Consider the following 12,779-nt stretch of genomic DNA (forward strand, 5'->3'; position numbering starts at 1 on the left):
CTGATCTCCGGTCTCTCATTCCAGTCTGGTTTCAACCGCTATTCCTGCCTCTCGATGCTAGCCTGGTACTGCCTCTGATCTCCAGTCTTCGACCCCGATCTGACTCTGACCTGGTTGCTTATGGGACCTGGCCTTGCCACTCCTCCAACGCCTGCCTGGTGACTCCCATCCCTGGTGGTCAGACCTCATCCCACCTGAGACTTCTGCACCAGACTGCCTACGCCTGGGTCCCTTACAGTGGGTTGGATGCTGGGGATGCTCTCAACCAGTAGGGGACCTGGGTCTGCTGCTGGAGATCTGCTGCCTAGAGTTGCCCACCTTGCTGTGGACAACAAGGATTATTTTTTGTTGGGGTTTAGAGAGCATGGCCCCTTTAAAACCTTGTCCTGAGGGAGAGGAAGGGCTGTTTATTCCAGGGGGAGGGGACGGAAGGGAAGGGAGAAAGACCCACAGGGGCATGTGTGTGCCAGTAGCTTCAGCCAAGAGGGCCTAGAGTGAGCAGGCCCTCAATTAGCAAAGCAGCCAAGCATGGACAACAGGTGTTGTAGGCCGGGGAGGCTTAGCCCCGTCCACGCTCCACCCCTAGGCCCCGCCCTCATTCCCCCACAGGGTGGCCGGGGCAGGCAGGCTGGGGCTCCTCTGGCCTCAGGGGGAGGTGGGGCTTGGGGATCCTCCGGCCATGCAGGGGGGCCTCAGGCAGAAGGGGTGGGGCTGGGGGCTAGCCTCCCCGAGGGACCAGTTCACTCACCGCCTATGCAGTTAAGAACTGGTTCAAAGCCCAGGAGGGACACAGCGGCTGACCAGGGATGCCCCAGGATGGGAGCCAAATGAGCACTGTGCCAGGGAGGAATCATCTGAGAAGGACACACTGGACCTGGACCCAGTATCACTGTCGTGCACAGCCGTATGCGGCTGTGAGTACTGGGGGTTGTGACTTGGCCTTGGGAAGAGACAATGTGTAACTGTTGATAGTGGGAGGGCCAATTTAAAGTAGCGGTTTTCAAACTTTTTGAGCTAAGCTCCCCCTTTGTGTTACAAATTTTGGTTATGCCCCTCCCACCCAGACAAAAAGAGGTGAGTCGGGGTGGACGTGGCACTCCCGCCCCAAGCCCCGTTGTGCTGGGCTGAAGCCTAAGCCATCTGGCATCACCGCTGGCCCCCCTGAACTTTCCTCTGTGCTCCCCAGGTGGCGTGCCCCACAGTTTGAAAACCTCCAATTTAAAGGTTCTGGTGGTATGCAGTGCGGTTTAGGGCACGGCATATAAACCCTGGCAGAAAGCTGGGGGAGGGGGAGCACGTGACCTACCTCCCCCTATGCGGCACCTCTTAGGAGGCTGTTGCTCTGTGTGGGTTTGCAGAGAGCGTTTGAAGAGGCACTGAAGGGTTTTGCTGGAGAAAGTTTACTGGCACCAAAGACAGCCAAGACTCTCTGCGGGGCTGGAACTCTGCCCAGTATTCCGGAATGCTGAGTCTAGATGCAGGGCTTGGTCCCCGCAGGTCCTCGTGTTGGATGTTACCTTGTTCTACCTCTCCCCCTATCTTCTACCCCTCTTGTTTTTCCCCATTTATGACTCTGCAAATCTATATTTCCCTTCGCTATATTTGTTGTACTATTCGGGGTGTGTGTGTATATATATACTCCGGGGGCTTAGGAACAGGTGCTGCTGGGGCGAAAAGGAGTTTCTTGGGAAGGAACCGCCCGCAGAGCAGTCTCCATCTTGGCAACAAGGGCACTATAGTTACAACCAATTAAAATCTCTCTTGTGTAAACAGCATCTAGAATGCTCTGTTAAAAATTGTGTTTCTGCCTTTTGCTTAGATTGCTCGGAAGGATGTAAGCAGTGTTGGATGCACCTGCTAATTGTGCCGAATATTTTTTAAATGAGGACTGACTAACGTGATGTCTTGATCACTATTTTGCTTCAGAATTTGAAAAATTTGAAAATTCTAGCCTATATGTTCCACAAATTGCCCAAAAATATGGGTTCTGATCCTACTTGCATTGAAGTCAATGGCATACCTGCCAATACTTGAAAATAAACAAGATTGTAAGGAACATAAAACTAGAGGGTCATACACTTGGCTACTGATGAAGGCTGAGCACTGTGTATTATCCAACATAAGTAAATATGGCTTTTCAGTTTTAAGGACCAGCTGAGAAGATATTTGAGGGGGCAGAAATCTTTGCTTGGCTGGCCTCAGAAACTGACAGTGTAGCTGTGGCAGGTGAGGCTGGAACTGTTGTGACAGTGAAATCAGACAAGGAGAGGAAAACTCCGAACAGACTTGGATGGGAGTAAAAATGACTTGTGAAGGCGAGGTGAAAAATGTCCTGACAGAAAATTTTGCACTCCCTGTTGCTTCTGTAGGCTGAGCTTATTCCATACACTGGGGCTCCTTGCATCCATCCGTTCCACACCCCCCGCCCCAAAAAAACCAAACAAACAAACCTCCCTCTGTGCAGCCACCTCCCCATCCTCCTCTGTTTCAGGGACTCCCTGCAACCCCTGCCATGTGCCAGGGGCTCTGTGTGTCCAGTACGCCACCTGCCCCCCTCATTTCCCCCTTCCCACTATTCTCCTCCCTGCCACATACAAGGGGTTCTGTGTCACCCCATGTCCCCCGCCCCCCATACTATTGTCCCCCATTCATCCCTATTTTCCTTCATACCAGAGTTACCTATTTGTCCCCTGCCCCATGTCAGGAGCTGGGCCACTCGTCCCCCCACAGCGCGCTCCCTCCCCCCCCCACCGCTTTTTTTGACTCCTTTTCTGAGAGAAAAATGTTTCATGGTGTCAGCATGTTAAACTATTGGAAGGTTGGGCAGATGTTATGCTGGAAGGTGTTAATGCTGCCATCAACCATTTATTTGATCTGTAGAGAATTACTGAGATGGCTGAAACTGCTGGCTCTGCGGGTGTGTTCACATTGCAATTGAAAACCTGTGGCTGGCCCCTTTCAGCTGCCTTGGGCTTGTGGGGCTTTGTCGAAGGGGCTGTTTAATTGCGGTGTAGACATTCGAGCTTGGGCAGGAGTCTGAGCTCGAAAGACCTGGGGATGTGTGTGTGTGGGGGGGTCTGTCTACACAAGCCCCGTGAGCCCCAGTCAGCTGGCATCACAGGGGTCTACTTGCAGTGTAGACATAACCTATGCGTGTCCTCCCCGCTCATTTCCTACCTTTTTGGTTTTTCTGATTTTCACTGAAATTGAGTTCAGCTCACTGATGCCTAGGATATTCCCTAGCATTTTGGAATTGATCTCCGGCAGTGTTCAAAAGTTGTCATGCTACGGACCGAGAAATGCCACCAAGTTGCCACTCAGCCAACTAAACAAATATGCATATGTTTTCATTGATCTGCATAAAGACTGTTCCCATTTATCCTATTTAGCAGGCAGGGAAATGGGGAAGAGCAGCCAATCAGATGGGATTTCCCCATAGACTAGTTTTTTTTCCTCTCCATAAACTCATAGTAGGGTCTGAAAACTCAGAGGGTTGGTGTCTATGCCTGGCAATTTTATCTTCAGTGGAAGTAAGAGAAGGCCTATGATCTGAGGCTTACAGTTGTTTGGGAGGCATACGCTGTTGACTGGAGGTGAAGTTGATAGTAGGAACCTATTGCCCCCCAAATTAGAAAAAAAATTACCACCCTGGGATATAATGCTTGAAGGAATTGTTGCAATCTGAGATGAAGTTTTCCAACCTGTAGGGAAATAGATTTTCTTATAAATGTAATCTTTTCACTGTGGGCTCAACTCTTCCTGTCCCACTCTACAGGCATGGAAGGCTCTAAATACAGCAGAATTGCCACAGTTCTCTCCTTTGGGTAGGAAGCAGGCTACGTAGAGGCCAGTCAAGGAAGCTGCATCTTTGGTGTCCCATGGAGCAGTGGTTCCCATGGAGCAGTGGTTCCACATGTGTCATTGAAATTTAGGGTTTGGAGTAAGCAGGGGCTGGAGGCGGGGTGGATAAGCTCATGGCAATTCCTTTGCAAGGGAGAATGTAGCTGGTAAAACTGCTGATTCTTTTTCTCCCAACCTCAGTGGAGAGTCCAACCAGGATTTGTCCCTGTGTGCCTGTCTTTAAAAATGTCTTCTGTTCCTGTAAATAATGTGGACTGAAAACTTTACTTATTTAGTTCACAAGACTTTTGACCTTGTCGCAGCCAGCTGGTGAATAGTTTTAAAGAAAAAAAAAAATTACTGATCAGTGAGGAGAGTAATAATTCAAAACTGTTTTAAGATACACAGCTCTCTCTCAGCTTAGCTGGATTGTGTCTAAGAAATTGAGGCTGTAAATAATTATACACTGCATAGTTAGTAGAATAAATTGGCTGGATTGCTCTAACCCCTTGACTCCTCTATCCTAGAATGTACACTTCAGTTGATACAAAAGCTAGTGTCTCTCCATAGTTAATGTTGAAGCAAGGCTTCCATTATAAACCTGTGGTGACACCCATTTGAAAGCAAGCTACTTGAAATCTTAGGTGTGGTCCGTTGCCAGGCCAGAATATTTCTGGAAAGCTGGAGACAAATTGGACAAGGCATTTGGGAAAGGAAATAGGGAGGTTCGAAAATGTAGGCAATCTCACTTTAGAGAGTTTTCTAATGCTGTGTTGTAATGTCGTAACTCAGAAATGGTTTGGTGTAGATATCTTACATTTGAGTTAGTAGGCTGCCCTTGGTGAGGAATGATACCTTTGTCTAGTTCTGTGTGGGGTGGGAGAAAGAACAATACTTACACTAGAAACATCAACGTTCCGAACGCTTCATGCTGGCTCGTGCCTCTTTTACACAAAATATACTGACTTGCTCTGCTGCTTCCTAAGCAATTTCAGGGCCTTGGTGCAGCAGGTCACAAGGGGCTGGGCTGGACACGGTCTGCAGTAACTGCTTTAAAACATGCAAGACCCACAGATATTTCTGTAGGTTTATAAACTACTGAAATTATAAACCCCACAGGACATTTAAAGCCAGTGAAACCCACAGGTCTTCCATATTTGAGGGTTGGTAAATAGAAAAGACCATCTCTGCTTTCATTTAAAACATCCCAGGGCTCTAGCCATAAGTGTACAGCCCTCTTTCTAGCAAAATAAACAGATGTAAATCATTGTAAAATGATCACTAGGGCTGAAAGTTTCAGTGTCCTAAAGATCACAGGGTATTCGTGCATCTTCTAAGGCTACCCAGCACTGGCAGTTGGGATGCATGGACATGTTAGCTGTAGGTTCCTGCATTTTTGGGAGGATTCCAGATCATTATGCGGCTTCCATTGATGGTACTTGGACAACTATGCTCTGGGCTGGTTGCCTGCAGCTGAGTTGGCACCTCAGCAGTGACTAATCTGGGCAATCTGTGACCACAAGGAAAGGCAGTTCAGTAACATGGGAGGGAACGTGATCTAGTGGACTAGGCATGGAACTGTAAATAAAGGACTTCCACATTATAATCCTAGTTCAAACCTGAATCTTTCTGTGGCCTTGGTCAAATCATTTAACTTTTCCAGCTTACTTTTTCCATCTCTATAATGGGCAATAATGTCTACCTACCTCAAACTGGAAGGGGGAACAACAATTTGTAGTTTGTGAGAATGAAATAGTATTTATAAAGCACAGTATATGTACGATTCACTGGGCTGCACACACAATCCTCCAGTTCTTTGGGCCAAAGGCATCCTGGAACCCCAGTTCATTTGAACAGTTATTTTACAAAGCTTTTTTAAAATGTTGGCAGCTGTGCAAAGGCTTCAGCACAGAGATGGGATCCAGCAATGGGAGGCTTAAAGGAGCAGAGACCTAAATGCACATAATGTTTTTATGAACATGAGTCTGTTACATTTGTGGTGCATCCCAAAAACTAACCTTGTTTCCTCTCCTCCCTGTCCTCTTCCCCCCCCACCACCCCAGGCCAGCTCCAGGCACCAGCGTTCCAAGCAGGTACTTGGGGCAGCAGTGTTTCCGTGGCGGTGGCAATTCGGCGGCAGCCCCTCAGTGGTGCTGGCCGGGGCAGCAGTTTGGCGGCGGCAGCTTCTCTGTTCCGCCGGCCGCGGTCACAAATTGACGGCGGCTTCTCCCCTTTGCCGTCCGTGGCAGCAGTTTTTTTTCAGTGCTTGGGGCGGCAAAAACTGTAGAGCCGGCCCTGCCCCCCCCCCCCCCCCCCCCCCCCCCGCAAACAAACCCAAGAAGGGACAAAAATATCCTAAGGCCATCTTTGTTGTATAGTAGTGTGAGCATGGTGGACTGATGTTTGGGTGGGGTGGGGGAAAGAGAGTGGTGGCAAAACATTGGTTCTCAGGCCTGCTAAAAAGTGCTCAGGCTGGCTCTGTGGAGTTTATAAGTTTTAGATGACTCTCTCTCTCTCTCTCCTACAGTTCAGTAGGCTTTTTGGGTGGTGTTGAGGGAAGAAAAGCAAAATTACAGTTGTTTGGGTAACCTTAATTGTATATTTTCATATTTTGTATGTGTGTATTTAATTCAACCTTTATTTAGAATTTCTTGACTTTTTAATGTTCAGGTTTTTAAGTATACAGTGCTCTCAAGTTCTTCTTCCCTTAAAATTGCACAGAAGCTGGTGTTCTTGTTTTCCTTTTCCGCTGCTTAGAATGTAAAGGAGAATCAAAATCCTTTTTAGTTAATCCTAAATCCGAGGTGGGCAAACTACGGTGGCCCGCAGGACCGTCCTGCCCAGCCCCTGAGCTCCCGGATGGGGAGGCTACCCCAGGCCCCTTCCCTGCAGACTCAGCACGCTGTGTCGCTGGCACTCTGGCCCACCGCTCCTGCCAGGCAGGGCAGTGGTGTGGCTGTGAGTTCCTGCTGCTCTGAGCAGCTTGGTAAGGGGGTGGGGAGGGGTTGGATAAGGGGCAGGGGATCCCGGGAGGCAGTCAGCGAGCAGGGTGCAGTTGGATGGGGTGGAGGTTCAGGGGTAGTGGTCAGGGGACGGGGAGCAGGGGGTTGGATAGGGGGTGGGGGCATGGATAGGGGGTGGGGCAGTCAGGGGACAAGGAGCAGGGGGGGTTGGATATGGGGTGGAGTCCCGGGGGCAGTCAGTGGGCGGGGGTATGGATAGGGGTCGGGGCAGTCAGGAGCAGGGGGGTGGTTTGATAGGTGTGGGAGCAGGGGGGCCTGTTAGGAGGTGGTTGGATGGGGCGGAGGTTCTTGGGGGGGGCAGTTAGGGGATGGGGAACGGGGGTTGGATAGGGGGTGGGGTCCTGGGGGGCAGTCAGGGGGCGAGGGTGTGGATAGCGGTCGGGGCAGTCAGGGGACTGGGAGCAGGGGGTTTGGATAGGGGGTGGGGTCCCGGGGGGGCAGTTAGGGGCAGGGGTCCCGGGAGGGGGTGGTCAGGGGACAAGAGTTGGATGGGTTGGAGGTTCTGAGGGGGGCAATCAGGCGGTGGGAAGTGGGAGGGGACAGATAGGGGGTGGGGTCCAGTCTGTTTGGGGAGGCACAGCCTTCCCTACCCGGCCCTCCATAAAGTTTCACAACCCCGTTGTGGCCCTCGGGCCAAAAAGTTTGCTCACCCCGTCCTAAATTCATAACCATGCTTGACTTTTTAAAAATATACAACTGGTCCATATTCACTTTGGAATATAAATCTCCTTTCCATGATTGTGCTGGGTTACATAGTTTTTGATAAGTTAAATTGAAATTCTGTTTTTGATTAATGGGAAATAATGTAAAATTAATGGAGTTAGTTTCTTAGCTTTCATGTTTTGCTATTATGTGCCTGATTAAGTTTTTCTTAATTTTTGTTTTTAAGGGGTTTGTGAACATTTGTCCTTGAAAGCTTACTGAAGTATTTTATTTGTATTGCCTGGAAGGATGTAGCTTCAGTTGATGATGCATCAGTGTTTTTCCTAAACAAGATAAAAGGTATCCTTTTTTGCTAAGCTTCCTAGTGTAACCAAGGATTTATACAGATAGGGCAATCAAGCGATTAAAAAAATTAATTGCGATTACTCTCACTGTTAAACAATAATAGAACACCATTTATTTAAATATTTTTGGATGTTTCCCACTTTTTCAAATATATGATTTCAATATATTTTTGATTACAAATATTTGCTCTGTAAAAAAGAAACACAAGCAGTATTTCAATTAACCTCCTAAAGTACTGTAGTGTAATCTCTTTATAATGAAAGTTGAACTTACAAATGTAGAATTAAGTACAAAAAATAACTGCACTCAAAAACAAAACAATGTAAAACTTCAGAGCCTAGAGAGTCCACTCAGTCCTATTTCTTGTTCAGCTAATTGCTAAGACAGACAAGTTTGTTTACATTTACGAGAGATAATGACACTCATTTAAAAATATGCACTAATTTGTGACTGAACTCGTTGGGGGAGAATTGTATGTCCCTGTTCTGTTTTTTAGCTGCAGTCTGCCGTATATTTGATGACCCAGCACATGTTGTTCGTTTTTAGAATACTTTCACTGCAGGTTTGACAAAACACAAAGAAGGAACCAATGTGAGATTTCTAAAGATAGCTATAGCACTTGATCCAAGGTTTAAGAATCTGAAGTGCTTTCCAAAATCTGACAGGGACGAGGTGTGGAACATGCTTTCAGAAGTCTTAAAAGAGTAACGCTCTGATGCAGAAACTGCAGATCCCAAACTACCAAAAAAGAAAATCAACCTTCTGCTGGTGACATCTGACTCAGATGATGATAATGAACATGCATTGGACTGCACTGCTTTGGATTGTTATTGAGCAGAATGCGTCGTCATCAGTATGGACACATGTCCTCTGGAATGGTGGTTGAAGCGTGAGGGACATATGAACGTTTAGCATATCTGACGTAAATACCTTGCAACGCCGGCTACAGAAGTGCCATGCGAATGCCTGTTCTCAGTTTCAGGTGACATTCTAAATAAAAAGCAGACAGCATTATTTCCTGTAAATGTAAACAAACATATTTGCCCTAGCAATTGGCTAAACATGAATTATGACTGCGTGGACTTGTAGGCTCTAAAGTTTTACATTTGTTTTGTTTTTGGGTGCAGTTATGTAACAAAAAATCAACTTTTTTTTAAGTTGTACTTTCATGATAAAGAGATTGCACTACAGTACTTGTATGAGGTGAATTGAAAAAAACTATTATTTTTACAGTGCAAATATTTATAAAAAAAAATATAAGGTGAGCACTGTGCACTTTGTATTCTGTGTTGTAATTGAAATCAATATATTTGAAAATGTAGAAAAAATACCAAAAAATGTAATAAAAACTAAAAGATAGAAAACAAAGGGTAGGAATAAATGGTCAGTTTTCAGAATGGAGAGCGCTTACAAGAAGTGGAAGATTGGACAAATGACCAGGGAAGAGTATAAAAATGTTGCTCGGGCATGCAGGAATGAAATCAGGAGGGCCAAATAGCACCTGGAGTTGCAGGTAGCGAGAGATGTTAAGAGTAACAAGAAGGGTTTCTTCAGGTATGTTGGCAACAAGAAGAAAGCCAAGGAAAGTGTGGGCCCCTTACTAAATGAGGGAGGCAACCTAGTGACAGAGGATGTGGAAAAAGCTAATGTACTCAATGCTTTTTTTGCCTCTGTCTTCACGAACAAGGTCAGCTCCCAGACTGCTGCGCTGGGCAACACAGCATGGGGAGTAGGTGGCCAGCCCTCTGTGGAGAAAGAAGTGGTTAGGGACTATTTAGAAAAGCTGGACGTGCACAAGTCCATGGGGCCGGACGAGTTGCATCCGAGAGTGCTAAAGGAGTTGGCGGCTGTGATTGCAGAGCCATTGGCCATTATCTTTGAAAACTCATGGCGATTGGGGGAAGTCCCGGACGACTGGAAAAAGGCTAATGTAGTGCCCATCTTTAAAAAAGGGAAGAAGGAGGATCCTGGGAACTACAGGCCAGTCAGCCTCACCTCAGTCCCCGGAAAAATCATGGAGCAGGTCCTCAAGAAATCAATCCTGAAGCACTTACACGAGAGGGAAGTGATCAGGAACAGTCAGCATGGATTCACCAAGGGAAGGTCATGCCTGACTAGTCTAATCGCCTTCTATGATGAGATTACTGCTTCTGTGGATGAAGGGAAAGCAGTGGATGTATTGTTCTTGACTTTAGCAAAGCTTTTGACACTGTCTCCCACAGTATTCTTGTCAGCATGTTAAAGTATGGGCTGGATGAATGCACTATAAGGTGGGTAGAAAGTGGGCTAGATTGTCGGGCTCAATGGGTAGTGATCAATGGCTCCATGTCTAGAGGTACCCAAGGGTCGGTTCTGGGGCCAGTTTTGTTCAATATCTTCATAAATGATCTGGAGGATGGTGTGGATTGCACTCTCAGCAAATTTGCGGATGATACTAAACTAGGAGGAGTGGTAGGTAGGGATAGGATACAGAGGGACCTAGACAAATTGGAGGATTGGGCCAAAAGAAATCTGATGAGGTTCAACAAGGATAAGTGCAGGGTCCTGCACTTAAGACGGAAGAATCCAATGCACCGCTACAGACTAGGGACCGAATGGCTAGGCAGCAGTTCTGCGGAAAAGGACCTAGGGGTGACAGTGGACGAGAAGCTGGATATGAGTCAACAGTGTGCCCTTGTTGCCAAGAAGGCCAATGGCATTTTGGGCTGTATAAGTAGGGGCATAGCCAGCAGATCGAGGGATGTGATCGTTCCCCTCTATTCGACATTGGTGAGGCCTCATCTGGAGTATTGTGTCCAGTTTTGGGCCCCACAGTACAAGAAGGATGTGGAAAAATTGGAGAGAGTCCAGCGAAGGGCAACAAAAATGATTAGGGGTCTGGAACGCATGACTTATGAGGAGAGGCTGAGGGAAGTGGGATTGTTTAGTCTGCAGAAGAGAAGAATGAGGGGGCATTTGATAGCTGCTTTCAACTACCTGAGAGGTGGTTCCAAAGAGGATGGTTCTAGACTATTCTCAGTGGTAGAAGATGACAGGACAAGGAGTAATGGTCTCAAGTTGCAGTGGGGGAGATTTAGGTTGGATATTAGGAAAAACTTTTTCACTAGGAGGGTGGTGAAACACTGGAATGCGTTACCTAGGGAGGTGGTAGAATCTCCTTCCTTAGAAGTTTTTAAGGTCAGGCTTGACAAAGCCCTGGCTGGGATGATTTAATTAGGGATTGGTTCTGCTTTGAGCAGGGGGTTGGACTAGATGACCTCCTGAGGTCCCTTCCAACCCTGATATTCTGTGATTCTGTGAAATAGTGGTGTCCCCAAGGGGTCTGTACTGGGCCCAGACCTATTCAACATATTCATAAATGATCTGGAAAAAGGGGTAAACAGTGAGGTGGCAAAATTTGCAAATGATACAAAACTACTCAGGATAGTGAAGTCCCAGGTTGACTGCGAAGAGCTACTGAAGGATCTCTCAAAACTGGATGACTGAGCAACAAAATGACAGGTGGAAATTAAATGTTGATAAATGCAAAGTAATGCACATTGGAAAACATAATTCCAACTATACATATAAAATGATGGGGTCTAAATTAGCTGTTACCACTCAAGAAAGAGATCTTGGAGTCATTGTGGATAGTTCTCTGAAAACATCCACTCAGTGTGCAGCGACAGTCAAAAAAGCGAACAGAATGTTTGGAATCATTAAGAAAGGGATAGATAAGACGGAAAATATCATATTACCTCTATATAAATCCATGGTACGCCCTCATCTTGAATACCGCATGCAGATGTGGTCTCCCCATCTCAAAAAAGATATATTGGAATTGGAAAAGGTTCAGAAAAGGACAACAAAAATGATTAGGGGTATGGAACAGCTGCCATATGAGGAGAGATTAATAAGACTGGGAATTTTCAGCTTGGAAAAGAGATGACTACTGGGGGATATGATAGAGGTCTATAAAATCATGACTGGTGTGAGAAAGTAAATAGTGTTGTTTACTCCTTCTCATAACACAAGAACTAGGGGTCACCAAATGAAATTAATAGGCAGCAGATTTAAAACAAACAAAAGGAAGTATTTTTTTTACCACACAACACCCACTCAACCTGTGGAACTCTTTGCCAGATGACGTTGTGAAGGCCAAGACTGTAACAGGTTTCAAAAAATAACCAGATAAATTCATGGAGGATAGGTCCATCAATAGCTATTAGCCAGGATGGACACGGATGGTGTCCCTAGCCTTTGTTTGCCAGAAGCTGGGAATGGACAACGGGATGGATCACCTGATGATTACCTATTCTGTTCATTCCCTCTAGGGCACCTGGCATTGGCCATTGTCAGAAGACAGGATACTGGGCTAGATGGACCTTTGGTCTGACTCATTGTGGTCGTTCTTATGTTCTTATTAGTATGAAGACCTCTCCTTTTTTAATGTAATTTATTTGGCTCTCTGAGTCTTTATTTAAACCTTTAAAAAATATACAATGCCGCTTCACAGTCTGAGCAATATCCCTTATGTACACATTACATGGTGCAAGTTTATTATGTAATGGCAACACAAAGCTCCCTTTGTTGTAGTAGTCTTTGTTACAAGATTGCCTATAGTGTAGGGCTACAAAATTCTAGCTTCAACAAGTTCATTATAACCTCCTACTTCACAATAGATTGCTCTCTCAGCTCTCAATAAGACTCCTACAGAGAGGATGCACTCTGTTGAAAATAGGTAAAGATATATGCAATAGTTGTATATGATTTTTTTTAAGAGAGCCAATGTGATGTCTGGAAAAACCTGCGATGGTCTTGAGAGTTGTGTAGAACTAACCTAGGTGCTTTATTAAGAGTATAAATTCTGAAAATGTATTGTCCTGCTGGTAAATGTGAAATAATATAGTGATTTCTTAAAGATTTTTG

The 12,779-nt window shown here is 46.1% G+C and overlaps 1 protein-coding gene across 4 annotated transcripts in view; it reads left to right on the forward strand.

The window, feature by feature from the left end:
- The window catches only part of LOC102942667 (tubulin polymerization promoting protein), a 117,971-nt gene that overhangs the window by 14,918 nt on the left and 90,274 nt on the right, over positions 1–12,779 (forward strand). Inside the window, exon 2 of one of the 4 annotated variants that reach the window (XM_037889882.2) lies at positions 7,753–7,865. The exons of the other annotated variants lie outside the window; for them this stretch is intronic. The gene's annotated coding sequence lies outside the window, so the exon portion shown is untranslated. The remainder of the gene's footprint in view (positions 1–7,752; positions 7,866–12,779) is intronic. 4 annotated transcript variants of the gene reach the window in all.

The sequence above is a fragment of the Chelonia mydas genome, chromosome 2 (assembly GCF_015237465.2).
Source record: "Chelonia mydas isolate rCheMyd1 chromosome 2, rCheMyd1.pri.v2, whole genome shotgun sequence".
Taxonomy (NCBI): Eukaryota; Metazoa; Chordata; order Testudines; family Cheloniidae; genus Chelonia; species Chelonia mydas.